A 19,323-nucleotide genomic window follows, 5' to 3' on the forward strand; every position below is an offset into this window, starting at 1 on the left:
TCTGTGAAAAAGAGCTATCTTTGTAGCTGACCTGCAGTCTAAGGCTGACATTTGAACCACAGGCGCTGTCCCTCGTGGGTATTCATAGAGTCATGGAAGTCTTTTTTCTGAATGTAATTGTGAATATGAAGCCTCAGTGTTCTTTTTTATAATCACCCGCTTAGATGACTGGTTACTAACTATAAGCAGAATTTTGTAGGCGAAAGCCATTAGAGATGTGTATTCGCTGTAATAGCATATTAAGGAGCAAACTTCCATGGACTTTTGTCGACAAGATGCTGCTTTTTCTCATGACCCTGTAGAAATTCTATCGACCACATCAACTGTAGCATTGACCTGTATGAATGGAGGGAAGAATTTGTGCATACAAATGAGTGGAAACAGAGCAGGATTCATGAATATGGATGAGGATGTGGATCAATTTGGAGAATTCGCTGGGTACATGGGTCAACTGGAAATTTCATTTCTCTACGAAAATTACCCTACCAGCAGCATACACCCACTCCCTGTTCCTCATTCTGTGGGGATTCCTCTGTAACGGGACTGGGGACTGTCTTATTGTATCTTTTTGCTTGTAACTAGTCAAACCAGAAGTCAGTAAATAAAATGAGATTAGCACTTTTAGGTACCAATTGTATCACTAAGTAATGCACACCAAGCAGGCAAGAAAGTATAAAATGTATTTCTGACCTACTGGTTTGCTTTTTGTGACTGACTTTGGAAACGCCCATAGGATATAGTGCTTTAAGAGGTGTATAATCTATCATAGGACCAGAAATCAAAATGGAAATTTTACTTCTGGTTGGGTTTGTAAATAGTTCCCTTTTTTTGAAGACAATCTCATGTTTTATAACTTTTCTCGTGGGTCTGAGGATCACAATGGTAATGTGTTGTGTCAAAATGTAATCTTAAATGCAATGATAATTATAAGTTAATTTTCCAAATAAGACAACTAATATACTGCTTAGGCTTCTATGATTCTAAGAGACATGACACTTTTGTAGTAATAAACATTAGTACTTAACTTCTCAAGTTAGCCGAACTGGAAATATTTTACAAGATACAGTGTTTTGTAATCACGAAGAACATGAACATTTTGTGGGAAATGACCTTGGTTTTATACATTGTAGCTTATTTTTTAAAATACAGTATTTTACCAGACAGGAAGTGTTAATATTATAAGCAATTCCTGCTCTCCAAACAAAGGGCTATGCCTCTTTTAAGCAAAGTGTTTTGATGTATATCTTTTCAATTAACCCTCTGCAACAAAGGTAGAAATGCAGATTTGATAGAAAGCCAATTACAAGAAAATCGAGATGACAGTGGCTATTTCCTCTTATCATTACCTGTGTGTTTTCAAAGTATTATAGAAAAGACACTTTCAGAATCATCCTGTACACCTTAAATCTTTAAATGTCCCTGGATGTGCATATAGGCAATGGGAGAAGTATTCTTATTAATTCTTTAGTATAAAATGGTAGTCTATCACAAAGACAAGTTGACTGTTTGACTTGCTGGAACCAAAAACCTGCCTAACTAGCAAGTATCATTTGGTGGAAATTTCTAAAATCATGGTAGGTAAGCCCAGAGATAGGATTCTTAGGTGATTAGTAGTGTTTACAATAATTTGCCCTCAGCACTACGTAAATAATTTTAATTTCCTTATCAGAACAAGCGCTTGATTTTTCATGCAAAAAATTTACAGACATGCAAGGTAGAGATCAGAAAGTGACCGCTTTCACAAGAGTCAGGAAACAAGATGGGGAGCCATGGACAGTTTATTAACTGCACAAATAATTCTGAACTTTGCCAAATCCATTTCATAGTGCTGTACAATTTTTTTTCCCTAACCCATTCACTGTTAAAACAAAAAAGCATCTATTCTTTCTAAGATTTTAGTCATTCAGGCTAGGTTAATTAGCCAAGTATGCAGACAACATCAAAGGGAAAGCTGGGATAGAATGATCATGCACCCATTGGGCAATCCTATGAGTGGTCAGAGGGTCCTTCAGATCTTTATGTCAAATGGGCTTTAAAGAAAGTATGCACACATGAGGACTGGAAATGCACAAAGTTAGATGAAATATGTGCAGCCGTGGCTCCCGGTCTCAGATGAGGCAGTCTGCAGATCTCTATCTTCATTCCCTTGGAATATCTCCACTGTTAGCATTCAGTTCCCAAGGAGTGTTTATTGCATATGGTCTTGAACCAACTGAGTCTTGTTTCATCTTTAAATAGATTCTTCCTAATGGTGTATAGCAGATGCCTCATGGGCAGGTTCTGTAAATGAGCAGTTCAGATCAGGCAAAAGACAGGACACTAGAGAATGGTGGAGAGCACATATACCCCCTTGAAGGGGACCCCACACTCAGCTCTAGACAATCAGCACCACTCAGAAAGCAGGCTCAGGGCTGCTGGTTTTTCTAAATTGGAAATATGGTATTACATGAAATCTATATGTTGACAACTCACTCAAATTCTTGGCCAACACTGCAGACCAAAGAGAACCCGAATGTGGGCAGATGCAGCCTTTGGCCACTAGTTTCATTTATTGGGGTTTGCAGATTTCACATTCCGTGACCATCACATTCTCCCCTTTGCCCCACAAACTCATGCATTGGCATTATCTGGGCAACTAAAATCTCCAGAAATGATTCTCATGGAAGACTTGACTATAGACATGTCGTATCTTTAAGCCTTTCCTAAGTGTACTGAATTATTATCCAGCTCTTACACTTCTTCCTTCTGTGCCCAGACCATGCCCCAAAGCATTGAATAACTGTAATCCTAACTTTATTGTTTTCACTACCGTGACCACTGTGATGAGGGGCTGGCAAAGAGCAGCCTTGTGCCTTCAGAGAAGGCAGCCAGGAGCCACTAAAGTTTTAAAATAGCACATATTGCCTCCTTGTGCCAAAGCCCTTTGCCACCCCCTCCACACTCCTTCCTGCTCCATCTGCCTCATAAGATTTCATTCCAGTGTAAATTTATTGTTGTTTCACCTCTGATATGGCAAAATGCTTGCTTCGGAACTGGTAGGCACTTAGGTATTCACAGTGTCCACTAACCTCAAAGTGGAGGTTTTTTCCGCATAAAAGCCCATTGCATCTTTAAGAGCAAATACAAATAAACATGTCATAGAAGAAATTAGAAGTTGCTTCCTGTATTTGAATGGACTGAGTTTTTGGGTTTTTTTGTTTTTTTTTAATTATCCTATAGCTGAGTCCTGGTAGTATTGGAATAATCACAAATCCTTTCATATGTGAAACAAAGTATGTCTCTTTTGGCACATTTCATTTGCCCTTATAAGGACCCAGTGGTGAAGGGAATATTGAAGATCACAATCACCACCTCCAAGGCCAACCAGGAGTAGTCTTGAACTTGTGAGTAAGCTCATTACTGCCTGCCAGGGAGGGAGAGGGCTTAACTAGCTGGCTCAGACCTAACCTTCTAGAATGACTAGATCTGAGAAGATGAGGGACCCATCATGTGCTTGACTCACATTTTCAGCTCATATCTTAAGCATAAAAGTGAAGAGCCCACTCGATTTCATTGTCAAATCAAACCTAATCATGCTCAAACAAATCCCTCTACTGTAGTTACCATACCCCTATTCCTTAAGACTCAACTATCTAAGTGGTTAATTATAGGAGTTTATTAGCTAATTCAGTGTTCTAAGTAAAAGCTTTGACTCCTTTGGGAACAAGTTATTTGGCTGCTAACAACCAACCCATTAGTTATCCACACAAACTTAAATAGATGCCAGAAAATTTAAAAACAGTTTAAGTTTACAATCTGTAGTAATGAAGTCAAAAAGTCCTATCAGATTTGAAAACACCTGGTAATAGGGTTCAGTCATGTTAAATTATGAATACAATCTAAACAATTTAAATCTCTGGCCGTGCCTGAGATTTCTGTCATTGTGAGTGATTAAAAGGCAGTCTATTCTATGAATGGATTTCATCTTCCCACCTCCCATCAGTGTACCAGCTTTCACATCTGGACTGTAGGTAAAGCCTCTTTAGGGAGTTTAGGCATGGAGCTGAAGGGAGCCTAAATCATTTTAGTCTGCCACCTGCTTTGTTAACAGGCTTTTTGATAGTGATAATTTTGTTATGTTTCTAAAGAGGTACAGTGATGAGGGAGGAAACAGCTGAATTCTTCCCTCCTTTGCTAGAAAGGAAGCCCATTCTGCAGTGGTAGCAGGACTTAAGGAAGAAAGCTACCATTCCAAAAGAGGGCAGTTAGATTTTGAAAGAAGGTGGAAGTTGGATTAAATTGTAGTCCTTTGCTTTAAAAACTATTCTTCCATATTGGAAACCATCAACATAATTATAAACTACCACCTTCCAAAGAGAAGATTCCCTTTATAATAGGAAAATCCTTAAAAATCAATTTTTGAATCTAATTAATGATTATATCTCCTTACTAGGAATTTAATTCCCTAAGTCTTGAATTCAGAAAACCACAGTAGGAAAGTAGCAACTCCTGGAAAAGATAAGAGCTGCCACTAAAGAAGGAAATTTTCTTAAAAAAAGTTGCTCATCTGTGTGCTTCTGAATTCTCTACACCCCTCACTGGAAAGGGAAACTAGTACCCTGGAGAAGAAATTGAGAAATTAAGAGAGAACAGTCCCCATTGTGGCTATTAGTGTTGCTTCCTTCCCCATCTTGGCTACCACATCACATCTGCTAAGTGAAATGTTATTCTACCATCTCTGACTTCCGCTGCCTAAGCCAGAAACCGGCCTGTCACTATGTGTGTTCGTTGTCAAAGCCCTGATTAAGCATCCTTACTTCTGTGCTGCTGATTTCTCTTAAATCCAGTTCCAATGGAATAAATGTTACCATGAATGGTACCTTAGGTTTCATCAGCAAGGTTACCCCTTTCCTTTAAGGAAAAGTTTCCAACTGCTTGGACAATTTTTGGTGATCATTCAGAGAGCAGGTCGGTGAACCTACAACCTGCCATGCTCATCACAAAAGGTTGGTTCAGGGTCCCTGATAAGGAATAACAAAGCAGGTTTCCAACCCTTTCACCCATTTCCAGCTCCCTCCATGTGAGAAGCAACGGAATAATTACAACCAACACCTCACAGTGTGAGGAACCAGGAAGGACAAAGGAATAGCATCCAGGCCCGGACCTCTCCCCACAATTATAGAACTTGGAAACTGAATTGGCCTCTATTGTGAAAAGAAAGTGGCTCCTGCAGCATATAATGGTTTTATATTTCTGGAAAGAGAAAAGGACAACTCCAATTGACTCACGTTCACTTAAACACTATCCCTTGCCCAGTGGGCGCCCCCCTCCTGTGTTTTGGGCTGAGATGGCTGGCCAGAGAGGAAAGAGAGTGTTTTGGGCTGAGGCTCCAGTTACCCCTCAGGGATCTATGGTGTAGCGTGATCATAAGCCACTACCCCTCAAAAAAAGAGTGCATCACTTTGCAGATTACAAAACCTTGCTTTGCTTTTTATGCCTTTTTTCCTAGACTCTGCTAATTGGACATCAACGACTGTGACTTGACCAAGCCCTGTGATGATAGCAAAGCCCTTTCTTCCAAAGTTTCCCAACTGTTTGGGAAACCTCTGTGATCACTGGTAGAAAGCTTTAGAGTAGATTTAGATTTTTAGGGAAATACCCCCAAAATATACTTGTTCTATGACTTCGAGAACTGAAAATGCCACGGGTGTAAAATCACCCAGGAATGTGGATCATCTATGTTTTTTTTTTTTTTTAGTGCCATTGATCAATATTTTCCTACAACATGCCTAAAATTCCTATTTTTGTAATGAATGGTTGAACAATGGTCGACCATTTAAACATACACTTTCTGGAATAACCAGACTAGTGTAGTTTCCAAAGTATCTCATGTATCAAAATCTATATACTTAGAAGAAGAACTCAGGATAAGAAAAAATTGCTAGGTCCCAAAGGGTTCGTGACTCTCATCAAGTGCAACTACTGGTGGCCTGCAATCTTTTTTTAAATGAGGGGCTGAGGAGTAAGAGAACAAGTTATCACTGAACCTCGGTTGCCCTTATTCCACGACAAGGTTTAAAAAAAAAAAATCTGCTGTAAAAATTAAGCCATCTTTGATTTCCTGTCCACACCAAATCTAAAATATTAAAAAGAAATTAAGACATATATTAAATGGAGTATTTAGTGGAAATGCTGTCAGTAGAAAGTATTGCTTTTTAGTGCCTGCTAAACAAGTAAGGGGAAAATGCTAGAGACAGAAGCAGTCCTTCCTGTAAGATGCTAATGTTAAAATGACAAACATAAACTTGCAATTGGGCAATAATCCAAAAACAATGTGGCAATTCTATCCAACTTTTAAAATACAATCTTACTACCATTTAGAGGTAAATACTTGCTTACAAAAGTCTTTAATATTAGTGAATGAATGTATGAAGTTACAAACTATGCATTTTCAAAGAGTAACACGTATTTTCTATCTAATCCAAGTAAATTTTTTTCATAGAGATTTATCACAACAGCAAATTATTCAAAATAAATGTGAATGAATAATGTTGTGGGGATGTAGAACTCCCTCCTATATTCTTCTAGCTGATGTTTTTAAAGACAGTGCATTGAAACTTCAGGCTCTAAACAAATGTAGTCATTAAGGTGAATAAATGGAAAATCGGAAATATTTTGCTTCTTAATCATAAATGGGAAATGTTATAATATGTACCCAGTTCTTTAAAGGTGGATGTTCTAGTAACCCTGAATTAACAAGTAAATGGAACTGCATAGAGTTAATGAGTATTGTGTTGGATAAAGAGAGCATAGGCGTTGTCTGTTGTGTTTAATCTCAATCTAAGGAACGAAAGTATTCTTCAAAGGGGTTGGGTTATATAATTTCAGAAAACAAGGTATAAAAATATTGTCCAGCAAAGCAAATCCTTGATCCTTTTCAAAATATCATGGAGATGATTACTTATATTTTGGAAAGCCCCTATAGAACATACATACATTTCTTCAGCCTTCTTGTTGATTTTGTATTTCCATAAACTTTTCCCCTAATATTTTATCTTTGCTCTTAATCAGTGCTTTACTGTTCAGCATGAAAAAATATTCTTTTCTTCCTCTGACAATGTGGAATACAGAACTCCATTTCTCTGCCATTCCAGTTCACTTCTAGGTCCATTGAGAAAGTTTCTCAACTGGTTGTATGTAAAATAGGAGGAAACACACCTCTAAACCTGGTACTTATGATTATACTGGATAAGTTTGCTACATATTTAGGAGTTACTGGGAGCGGGAATATGTCTTTTTATATGATTTTTAGCCAAATTCAGATGTTCTGATACATTTCTGAATACCTATTTGACTGTAAATACAGCCTGTGGGGGTTCAGGTTAATAAATCTTTTACATGACTGTTGCTCAGCCATGCTCCTTGCCAGCTTTTGGCACATTGTACATAGATTTGTTGAATGTTTAAATGATGTTGTTTTTCTAAATGCTGTTCTCTACAACTTTTTGAATGTCTTTTGCTTTCCATTGTTTTTGGACTTTGTGTGTTGGTTTAAAAAAAAAAATGTTTCCTAACTATTTAACACCAGAAAAAATATTTAAATTAAACTGGTGCTAATTGAAACAAGAAAACTTTCAGACAGAAGATTTACAATATAAAATGCTCACACCAGTTAAACTAAACTAAACTGCACTTTCCCAAGGGGACACTTGGCATCTACCTGAAATGGGCATCAGGAGGACCACTGAATGTTTACAGTTTCTGTGGCCCATTTACATGTAAAATATAAGTGGTTCTGTCCCCCCAAGAGTTGAGGATTTGCTGCATTGGTTCTATGGAAGCATTTAAGTAGAAGTAAATGCTTATAGTAAGAATCACTTTAGTAATAGTCTTCTGGTCTTTGGACTTTCATGTTCTGTAATGCTTAGCTGTAACAATGAATATGGTGTCGCCGATCTAGTCTGACATCATCGTTGACCTGTACTTACTGTGTGTATGGTTCTACCTTGGGTTGCACTGGCACATGCCACGCCAGAACACTGGACTTGCGATAAGACCATTCTGACTTCTACAGTGTCCACACACATGAATTTAAATGCACTTGTACCTGGTTAATTACCATGGAGTCTAACTTCCACTTAATAAAAGTTTTTGTGTATCTGCTTCTATTTGGGAGCTGTTTGTTGAAGTAAAAGAAAACTAACTTGTATCCAAGAAAGGTTCACAGGGAATGGAGAGTTTGAGCTTTTACCTATATTTTTAAAAATAATTTAAAACCAAAGGGAGATCTTCCCCAAATCAGCTGTTCCCCCAATAATGACATCTCAAACCCAGGCCCTTAACTATGACTACCCAGATATGGTAGCTGGTGCCCCTGAGTAAGTGGTTCAATTGTCCAAGCATGTAGATACAATATGGCAAACAGAGGAAAGACTGTCCATTCTGTTGCCAAAGCCACCTGAAGACCTTCCCAAGGCCCATAGGCCAAGGCTATGTCCACACCCCTTGATATGTTCACCTGTAACTGCCAAGCATACGTATGTGTGAAGCAAAGCAGCAGGCACTGGAGTTCGACAGATTTGGACACAAAGTTGAGTTTTGCCTCTTGCAAAGACAGTTTTCCTGATAAGTGGTTTAAACCTTGTAAACCTCATTCCTATAATGGGAATGCTAATAAAAGAAAGAGAATCTAATGGCCCTGATTAGACAGTATCTTTATTTCTAGTTCAGTCAGCCTTAACCAAGGCAGGGAGGACAGTGGCTCATGGTCTGTTTCCTCATCCAGAGACGTTCCTACACATCACAGGGTTATTGTGAGAGTGCCTGAGATAACACATCACTGTGCACAGAAGATAACACGTGTGCACAGAAGATAACACAGAACATGTGTGCACAGAAGCTAACACATCACTGTGCACACTGTGCACACTGCTCACATGGAAGCCAAAATACTCAAAATCTGGAACCCAAAGCTCTCTAGGATGTGTGCCCCAAAGGCTAGCATTTTATCTTTTCAATTTCTTGAGAAGATGTTCTAAAATGAAAACGCCCTGCCTTAATAAATGGCTTATCCACCACAGCTAAATGTTTTCTTGGCTACGCCTGGCCATCATCATTCACCAATTAGAAGGAGCAGCATAGACAGAGATTTTTCAGGTTGGCCCATAAGAGAACTAGAGGGGTGCAGCCAGCCCCCACACACCTCTTTCTTCCACACCATCTAGGCCCCAGCCAACTCACGGTCATGGAATTTCTATGATTTTCTCATGCCCAGCACAGAGGACACTGAGCTCTTAGACATTTCCCGAGCTGCCATTGGTCATGAGACGGACAGACTTTGCTGAGCGTGACAATGTGATGAACGCTTTTATGTCTTCATCTCATTTAATTCCCACAACAGTTTTGTGTGTGGAAAATATTCCCATTTTGGGGGAGGAGTGCAAAAAAAAATTCCCATTTTATCCAGAAAGAAACACCTTCAGAATAGTTAAGTAACTGGCACAAGTCCACACAGTCCTGACGGATGCGATGTCCCCCACGCCTAGCCCCACCCAAGGGATGTTCTATTTTATTGAGAGGCTATTAGTATATGGTTTCATTGTGAATTATCTCGGGCAGAGCAAATCTCTTTTCCCTGTTAATTGGCATTCCTCCACGTTCCAACCAGGTGTGGGTGCCTCTCCACCCCCTTGCTGACTTCCAGTTCCACCTTGTCCTCCCCACACTTTGCAACTCTTCTGACTTGAGTGTTCTCCCACAGCCTAGAACCACTGCAGGGAAAGCGCGACCCTGACTTCACCTTCCAACAGTGGCCATTCTCCTTAGACTTCCCTCAGGGCGTCTGCCAGACCCACAGCCACACCAGATACCGTTTGTCCTTCAACACAACATGATCACCCTCAGGCGTTCTGAAGCCTGCAGGGCTCCTAGACAGTTAATTGCCTTTTACTGCCCACCTTTTTGCAATATAGAAATTCCATAAATGGGGCCTCCCTGGTGGCATGGAGGTTAAAGGCAGTGCTATCAAGCTATCTGCAGCCACTGCAGCATGAGTTCAATGCTCAGGCAGGGAGGTGACCCACATGGTGCAGCAGACCTCCCCTGTCTTGCTTGCTGCTCCCCTCAGCAGTGTGTTTCAGTAGATCTGCCTGTTCTGCTCTCCACTCTCTTTGGTGGATCCTCTCACCCCCTGCACCTCTGGCTTACATCTCAGTTCTTATATGCATAAATAAATAAACTTTTTTAAAAAAATCCATAAATGGTGCTGAAAGTACCTATACCCGCTTCTCCAGCTCCTTGGTCCCTCCAGAAGAAGTTCTCCTCCTGCAAGAGCTGTTTTGAGAAGCCAGATTGCCTTCAGGGGTGGGGAATGGGAGAAAATATTGAGAATCTGAACTGTAGATGTTGTCCTGCAAAGTGTGTAAATCATATATCTGCAAAACAAATTTTACCAAATGCTTACTATCTAAGGGGACGCTGCAGCAAACAGCCAATGAAGTAATGGATGTTTTTCATGTAAAAATGAAAGCTACCTTTCTCTCAAAATACCCTCTAAGAACTTACATTTCTTAGGGGTACACACTATGTCCTTTCTGCCACCTCCAGTACCCAGTCAGGTATCTAACAGGTGATCAATAAAATTTTTAATGAATGATGGAGCAAATTATACAGACATAACATTTCTTCAGCCTTTACATATATTTCTGCTTTCAGTTTCCCATTGCTTGAACACAGGCAAAAGAAGTGAGCAAACATTTTGAAAACTACCATAGATATTTATTTGTTCTCAGAAGTATCTTTTAAGTTTCTTTGGACTGTGTTCATTCTCGAAATTGCCAACTCCAAATGACTATATTGATTACCTAATAATTACCCAATGCAGGATAAAGTATATAGTAACATACACTACTTTCATGTAGAAATTCCTTGCATATAGCCAGAATTTAATAAACATCTGAGTGAAAAAACTGAATGCTTCTGAATGAAATAAATTGCAACATAGGTCTGTGCCACTGAGAGCATGCAGAGTAAATGGAATGAGACTGCTAGGATTTAAGTTAATAACACAGGAGAGAAAATCTAGGCTGGCACCAAGACATAATGATACTATTTTCTGATGGGGAAATGAGTATTAGAATGATTGTTTATTTGTTTGCATCTAAGTAAATATATAGCTTTTTAAAAATAGGGTAGTAAAAGTTCATACTGAGAGCACGTCCCTACTGCTCTGCCTCTTTCCACAACTTCATCCCTGGGCACCAGAAGCAGCCACTTTGGGTTTTTTTGTCTGTTAGTTTTCATTTTTTGTACGATGTATGCTTTCTCATCTCAGTTATAGTCCCTGTGAAATTCCCACCACCCGTTCACCTGTGTACCATCACCATAGTCCCTTGTGCTCTTCCCACCCCTGTTTTGATCCTTCTTTCTGCCCCCACTGTAGAATGTCTCTGTTTTATAGTTGCTTCTTGATTTTTATTTTCACCTTATTATAATAACTTTTTCCCCTCTGATCCCTTATTTGGATCCTCTACATTCCCCCTATAAGTGAAACTATCAAGTATTTTTCTTTTTCTTTCTGGTTTATTTCACTGAGCATGATCACTTCCAGCTCCATCCATGTTGCTGCAAATTGCATGAGTTTATCTTTTTTTGATTGCTCAGTAATATTCTATTGTGTGTGTGTGTGTTTGTGTGTGTATACACCACATCGTCTTGATCCAGTCATCTATTTGGGGGCATTTGGGTTGTTTCCATACCTCACCTATTGTAAATAGTGAGAAGCTGCTACTTTGAATTCATTTAAATTTCTTTTGATATTTGACTTCATTTTCTCTAAATTATATGCAAATAGTGCAGATGAATAGAAAAACTAGCACAGGTCAGGGCATCAACACCCTCAAGAGCAAGAGAGATAGGGCTGAGCGTGAGGCTGCAGAGTGTGCAGAGACAGCAAAGAGCCTCACCAAAGGTGCCTCTGTCAAGATCTAATGTTCCAAGCAACACAAACTTCTCCCTGGATGTCAAGATGCTGGCCCACTGGCTGAGCTAGGAGACTCTCATGAGTTTGCTGGCTATAAATCAGTTCCATAAAGCATGGTAAACCCTGAGTAACCTGAAAACAATCAAGCATTCTGGGCCTCCCTGGTGGCGTAGCAGGTGGAGCACAGTTCTTTGAAGCTGTCTGCAGCCTCTGCAGCACCAGTTCAATCCCCAGCTGGCCAGGGAGCTACCCACACAGTGCAGCAGACCTCTCCTTGTCTTGCCCCCTCAGCAGTGTATTTCAGTAGATCTGCCTGTTTTGCTCCCCACTCTGTCTCTGGTGAATCCTCTCACCCCCCTGAACCTTTTACCTGTACCCCAGTTCTTGCATGCATAAATAAATAAATCTTAAAAAAAAAAAAAAACAAGAAAGCATCCTCACTCTAATTTACACCTGCAAACTAGCCTCAGACCCCAGACCAATCAACTGGCTCGCAGGCTTCTCACCACCTCTTTTCATATCATCTCTTGATTTTCAATACATCCTTTCATTTTGCAGACTTCGCTGTACTTCCCAGCTCACCACAGGACAATACCATAAGGTAGATTTTACAAAGGGCTCAATGCAAAAGTTGAGACCTATTCACCTGTGACTGAACCAGTTCAACATATTTGTCTGACACGGTCTGTGGAAAGTAATAATCCCACTGAAACCAGATTAAGCAAAATAAGTAGGGGATTTGCTGAATGGATCCAGGGTGAGCCCCATGATCAGATAATGTTGACCATCTTTGTGGAGTCCAAGAACAAAGATGAAGGCAGCTGGGGGCAACAAGGAAGTCATGCTCCCTGCTCTTCCAGTCCCAGCCCCTCATCTGGCCTCCAGGGGGCTGCAGGTTCCGGAGTCCTGTCTTCTCTGTGGGATGCTTCTCTCTACATAGCAGCCTTCTTGGCTTCCCTTGGCATTTACATGGTGAAAAATGGCCACCAGATACTTTTATTGAACTGCCAGCACACGTGGCTAGAATCTTGGCAGGCCAATTCCAAACACAGCAATCTCTGGCATAGCCTGTGCATGGATCCCTGCCCATTCTGAATATGTCTAGAGGCACCTCATTCCCACCTGATGCCCTCCAGCAGCTCTTACACACTCATTCTATCTCCCATCCCAGTGCCTTGGCCCTTGCTCTTCCCCCTGCATTTCATTGTCCTTTCTCCTGATGTCACCTCTGCACTCCATCCTCACCACTTTTTATCAGGCTAGCTCCTTCTCATCACTTCCTCAGGGAAGCCTTCCATCCCTGCCAGCAGTTAGGTCTCTCTGTTACTCTCAGGAGCTATGTAAAAGCAGAAATTATGTTGGTCTTATCTGCTACTTCTCCGGTTTGTAGCACCCCAAAAATGTCAAGAATGAATGAGTGAATGAATGAATGAATACAAAGAATGGCCGCAGGAGATCCAGGTGGGAAACATGAAGTAAGTCTTAAGAATCAACCTGCTTTGATAGATGTTCAGTGTCTATCTACTTCATCTACCAAAGGCAGAAATGGAAAATTAAAATCACACAAACTTGGGGGAAAGGAAGGCAATAAGGCCTAGACTGACACATTCATCAAATGTACTCGAACATTTGTTAAATGAACAAATGGAAAAAAAGAACTGCAAGTCTACTTCAGCCACATGGAATCTGATAGTCCCTGAAAAAAAAGTGGGGTGCTGCAAAAAAGAGAAAACACAAAGAGCAGCATCTCCCCTTTAAGTTATTTTGAGATAGTAGCAATGGAAGAAATACAACTTTCTAAGAAAACGTCAGCAATAGTGACTCTGAACAGGGGTTTATACACTAGAACTTTTACAATCTGTTGGTCACTTGGAAATACCAAATTCCAAACTTACACCCTTGACATTGTCTAGACAAAATGAATCATCTCTCCTCTCAGGTAAATGCTTCCTTCTTCTGCAACATAGCTATCCTCCAGAAACTCTCACAATCCAAAATTGTTATGTAAACTACACACCTTAACATGAAATTATTACTTTTAATAATAGAAAAGTTATTTTCAACGGCAACAAAACCATAAACCTTGTTTTGCTTCAGTTCATTTGTTTGGCCACACAGTTCATTTGTTTGGCCATCTGGCAAGACTAGTCAACACAGAGCGACGAACTCTTCCTCAGCACAAGTCAAATATTTTCTATTTAAAAGTTGATGTTGTGCCTAAGGCTGAACTGTAATTCTTTTTTCATTTTCCTCCCTTTGCTTTTTATAGCCAAATAAACAAAGGATTTGACTTAGAACTTCTTGTACTTCTTTCTTCACCATATGATAATAAAGTAATAAAACTGCTTCCAAATGCCACATTTAAATATCAGTGTTATAACTGTGGAGAAACCTAAATTGACTATAGATACTTCTGCCTTCGAGGAGAAAGGGATCACTCATTTCTAGGTAGACAGGCCTTTGGTTATGAGGAAAATAACTCAGAGAGCTTTAACAGTTCTTTTTAGTGAAAGAAAAAGAGCCCTCAGGGCAAGGGTGAATGGCCAATTTTTCTGCATGATAAGAAAACAAAATTTGGGTAGTCAGGTAGTGTGAGAGAATGTGTGTGTGTGTGTGTGTGTGTGTGTGTGTGTGATAAAAGAACAGGGAAAGCAAGTAGAGAGACATGAAGAGAGTAGATTGTCCAATACACCTTTCCAATGTTCTACCTCTATGTTATACAATAAAGTAGCCATTAACCACACAGGGCTACTATGCATTTGAAAGGTGGTTGATATGAGTGAGAAACTGAACTTTTTGATTTATTGTATTTATTTTTAAATTGCGATATGTAGCTAAGATTTACCCTATTGGACAGTATGGAATAAAAGATCCTTCACATCAATCCCTCGCCATTCCAAACTTGAACCACAAGCATCAGGGAGAAGCCTGAAGAAACCAGAAAATTCCTGAGTATCTATCCTGGTCAGGATGCTGACAGACTTTCAAGAAAGTGATGCGTGAGAGAGTTTTAAGTTGTTGCTTATTCTATTCTTTCCTCCTACTGTCCACAAACCTTCAGTAAATGGCTTCCATGCTAGGGTCAGATTCTCAGCTTGCTCAGACTGCCACTGTCTGAGGCCTGATGTAATTACTAACAGTCCCAGTTTCACTCTCAGGAGTTCCTCTGTTGGATGATACATCATATCGACTCCTTGTGTACACAACCCTGTATTCATGGTGTTGTAAAGACAGGGAGATGACTATAAAGAGAAGCTTGGACTTCCCTGTCACCTCAGTCAGAGCCCAGTGCAAGGGCAGGGGAGAGGCAAGCGGGGTCTGAAGGGGAAGTGAGACCAAATCATCTTTCCTGGTATAAACTACAGGGAGGTGAGAGAGGTGTCAGGGAATGAAAGGGGTGCCCACTACAAGAAAGGAAAGAGAAGCAAAGCTTTCCTGGCATTTGCAAGCATTACCAAGAAAAACTGGACTGATTAAGTTTCTTTCCATTTCCCCATGCTTGATAAAACTCAGTATCAGTATGCAGAAGGCTCTACTGCCGTTAAACCCATAACAACACTTGTAACATTCTTTCGGGCATCATTAAAGCTTAAGGTAAAATTATTGTGATTTCCACAAAGATGGAATAAAGCGAAATAACACATGTAAGGCAAAATAAAACCCAAAAAGTCCTGTAACCTGAACTCTAATTAAAATACAGGAGACATTAATTTCTAATTTTAGAACCTAAGTTTTGTTTGTTCATGTGTGTTTTTACCTTTTCTTGTGTGTGGTAAGAATGCTTAAGATCTACTCTCTTAGCAAATGTCAAATACAATGCAATACAATGCAGTATATCACACCAGCCCCCGGTAACCACCATTCCACTATTGTATTTCTATGAATTCACTTTTTTTTAAAGATTCTACATGTAAGTATGATCACAAGCTACTTAGAGTATTTGTCTTTCTGTTTCTGGTTGATTTCACTTAATATAATGTAATCCACTTCATCCATTGTTGCAAATGGTAAGATTTCCTTCCTTTCTATTGGCTGAATAATATTCCTGTGTGTGTGTGTGTGTGTGTGTAATGCATCTTTATTTGTTCATCCATCCATGACCCAGGTCATTTCCATATCTCAGTATTTGTGAGTAATGCTGCAATAACATAGGAGTGCAGGTATCTTTTCAAGAACTTAATTTCATTCCCTTTGGATATATGCTCCCAAGTGGGATTGCTGAACCATGTTGTAATTCTAGTTTCAATTTTTTTAAAACCCTCCTCCTTATTCTTTCCCAGTGGCTGTACCAATTTATATACCCACCAACAATGTGCATGGGTTCCCTTTTGTCCACATCCTCACCAACACTTGTTTATTCTTGTCTATTGAAGATTAGCCATCCTAACAGGCATGAAATGATTTCTCATTGTGGTTTTGATTTTATATTTTATAAAAAATATATTTATACATATTATATATACTTATGTATAATATATTTATATTATATATTGTTTATATATTATATTTTATATATACCATTTATATATTATATAGAGATACATATGTATACATATTTATACATATTTGTATACATATATGTACACATATTTATCTCTATATAATGTATATATAAATGGTATATATTTTATATATATAAAATATTTTTAAAAGTGAATTCATAGAAATTTCTCTGATGATTAAAGCTGTTGCACACCTTTTATATACCTATTAGCCCAAAATATTTATTTAGGTATTTTGTCCAATTTTAAGTCATATTTTTTGGCTTCATATCAATTTTTAAATTCCTGCATGGAACTTTAACTTTATGTGATTTCTCACATTAGTCCTAAGTCCTCTGTACATTAGCACATTTATTTATTTTTAAAGTTTTTTTTATTTATACATACAAGAACTGGGGTTTAGGCAAGAGGTGCAGGGGGTGAGAGGATTCACCAGAGACAGAGTGGGAAGCAGAAGAGGCAGACTGACTGAAATACACTGCTGAGGGGAGCAGGGGGTGAGACAGGAGAGGTCTGCTGCACCATGTGTGTAGCTCCTGGCCAGGGATTGAACTCATATTGCACTGGCTGGTGACAACTTGATAGTGATGAGATTTAATTCCTGTGTCACCAGGGAGGCCCCTGAACTTTGGCATATTTGAAGAAAAATTTGTCCTAATTAGCTTGCAGACACATAGAAGATATAGCTTTGTCCTTTTTGTGGCCCAAGGACATAAATGTCTTGAATGCCTGACAGAGTCCATCTAAATATCACTGAGGTGATGGCAGTAACAAGTGGGGTGTTGGGGTTATTCAGAAGGCAGGCTCTGGAGTCACACTTCAGGTTTTAAATCCTGGTTCCACCAACCTAGTTTTCTCATATATAAAATTACTTCATGGAGGACCCTCAAATTACAAATTATCAATTTATCCAGCAGTTCTGCTCCTAGGAATCCATCCAAAGGACACAAAAACATTAATTTGAAAGGAAAACTTAATTCTTATGTTTATTGCAGCACTATTTACGATAGCTAAGGTATGAAAAAAACCTAAATGCCCAAAACCAGATGAATGGATCAAGAAGATGTGGTATATCTACACAATGGAATACTACTCAGCAATCAAAAAAGATATGCAATTATGTCATTTGCAGCAACATGGATGAAGCTGGAAGGGATTATGCTCAGTGAAATAAGTCAGAAGGAAAAGGAAAAATATTGGATGGTTTCACTTATAGGAGAGATATAGGGAAACTAAACAAAGGGTCAAAAAAAAAAAAGACAAAGCTTGCAAGCTGACCATAGACCTGAGGCATATAACAGGGGAGAGGAGGGGGAGGGGTGAAAACAGGGGAGGGAAGAGCACAAGGGACTATGGTGATGGTTCCCAGGGTGATGTGGTGGTGGGAGGTTTATGGGGATTACACCTGAGGGAAGAAGTCAAATATTGCACAAAAATGAACAAGGAGCTAAGAAAACAAAAGAGTTAAAAAAATATTTTTTAAATTACCTCAGAACTTTTATAAGGATTCAGTTAGGTAATTATATAAAATACTTAGCACAGGTCCTGACAAATGATATGTGCTGCTGCTACTGCTGCTGCTGACAAAAATTAATGATCAGTTGGTGGTGGGGGGGATTTTTGAGAATTTAAATATAAACTTGAAAAAAGTAATACCCTTTAAAAATAAAGATACAGGCCCTCCCTGGTGATGCAAGGGGTTAAGACACAACCTATGAAGTTATCCACAGCCGCTGCAGCACGAGTTCAATCCCTGGCCAGCCAGGGAGCAACCCACATGGCGCAGCAGACCTCTCCTGACTCACCCACTGCTCCCCTCAGCAGTATATTTCAGTAGATCTGCCTGTTCTGTTCCCTATTCTGTCTCTGGTGAATCCTCTCACCCCCAACACCTCTAACCTGTACCCCATTTCTTGTATAAATAAATAAATCTTAAAAAAAATAAAAAATAAAGATATACTTTAACAATGGATCTTAATGGGGGGTTCACTTTTGCTACTCTAAGATAATAGCAACCCCGCTAGCCATTCTTCACCACTACCTTTGCCACATGCTATGGCAAAATTTGAAGTGTTTTCTGTCTGATAGAATGTGAAGTCCTGGGAAGGGATGTACTGACACTTATCTGTATCCTGGCAAACAACAGGATACTTGGAATATGAAAGATAATCAATAAATATTAGTTATGCAATAATCACTTACTAAGCATCTGCCATGTAACCAGAACTGACTGTGCATTGTTGGGGTTCAGTGGAGGAAAAAACTGATTACACAAAGTCAGGGAAGAAATTTGGGGTTTTGCCTGTTACATATAAATAAATCCAATTTTTACTTCCTGAAATGTCCATTCTTTGTAGTCTTAGGCTCAGCTAGGGGAACACAGAGAAACTAGGAAGCCTCCTCTGCTGGCTTCACTGGGGTAAGAGCAGGAAGCAGTGCCCCACAGAGCTGCTCCCAGCACACCAGGAACTGGTTTTAAGGATCAAGGTCACAGGTCAAAGATGAGAGCCTGAGAACATACAGATGGGTGCAAAATTCCCTGTGGCTCAGAAGTCCCATATTCGAAGAACCATTTACATTTTAATAGTTCCAGAGCCACAGCTCCCAGGTCCTCGAGGACAGTGCCCCGTTATGTCACCACACTCAGGAAGCCCTGAGCTGTGCCTTCTCACCAGGCTGCTACATTCACTCACGGTCCTCCCAGTCCACACACAACTTACCAACCACCGGTCATTCTCACCCTCAGCAGTGTTGCCTGGTAACGCTGCTGACATTCACTTCTGTCAGGTTTCCAGGCAAACACTGCTAGAAGGTTAAGCCAAAGTCATTTTTTTCATAATAAAGCAAAAAATTCTTTGTTAA

The sequence above is a fragment of the Talpa europaea genome (assembly GCF_964194135.1).
Source record: "Talpa europaea genome assembly, chromosome: 3".
Lineage (NCBI taxonomy): Eukaryota > Metazoa > Chordata > Mammalia > Eulipotyphla > Talpidae > Talpa > Talpa europaea.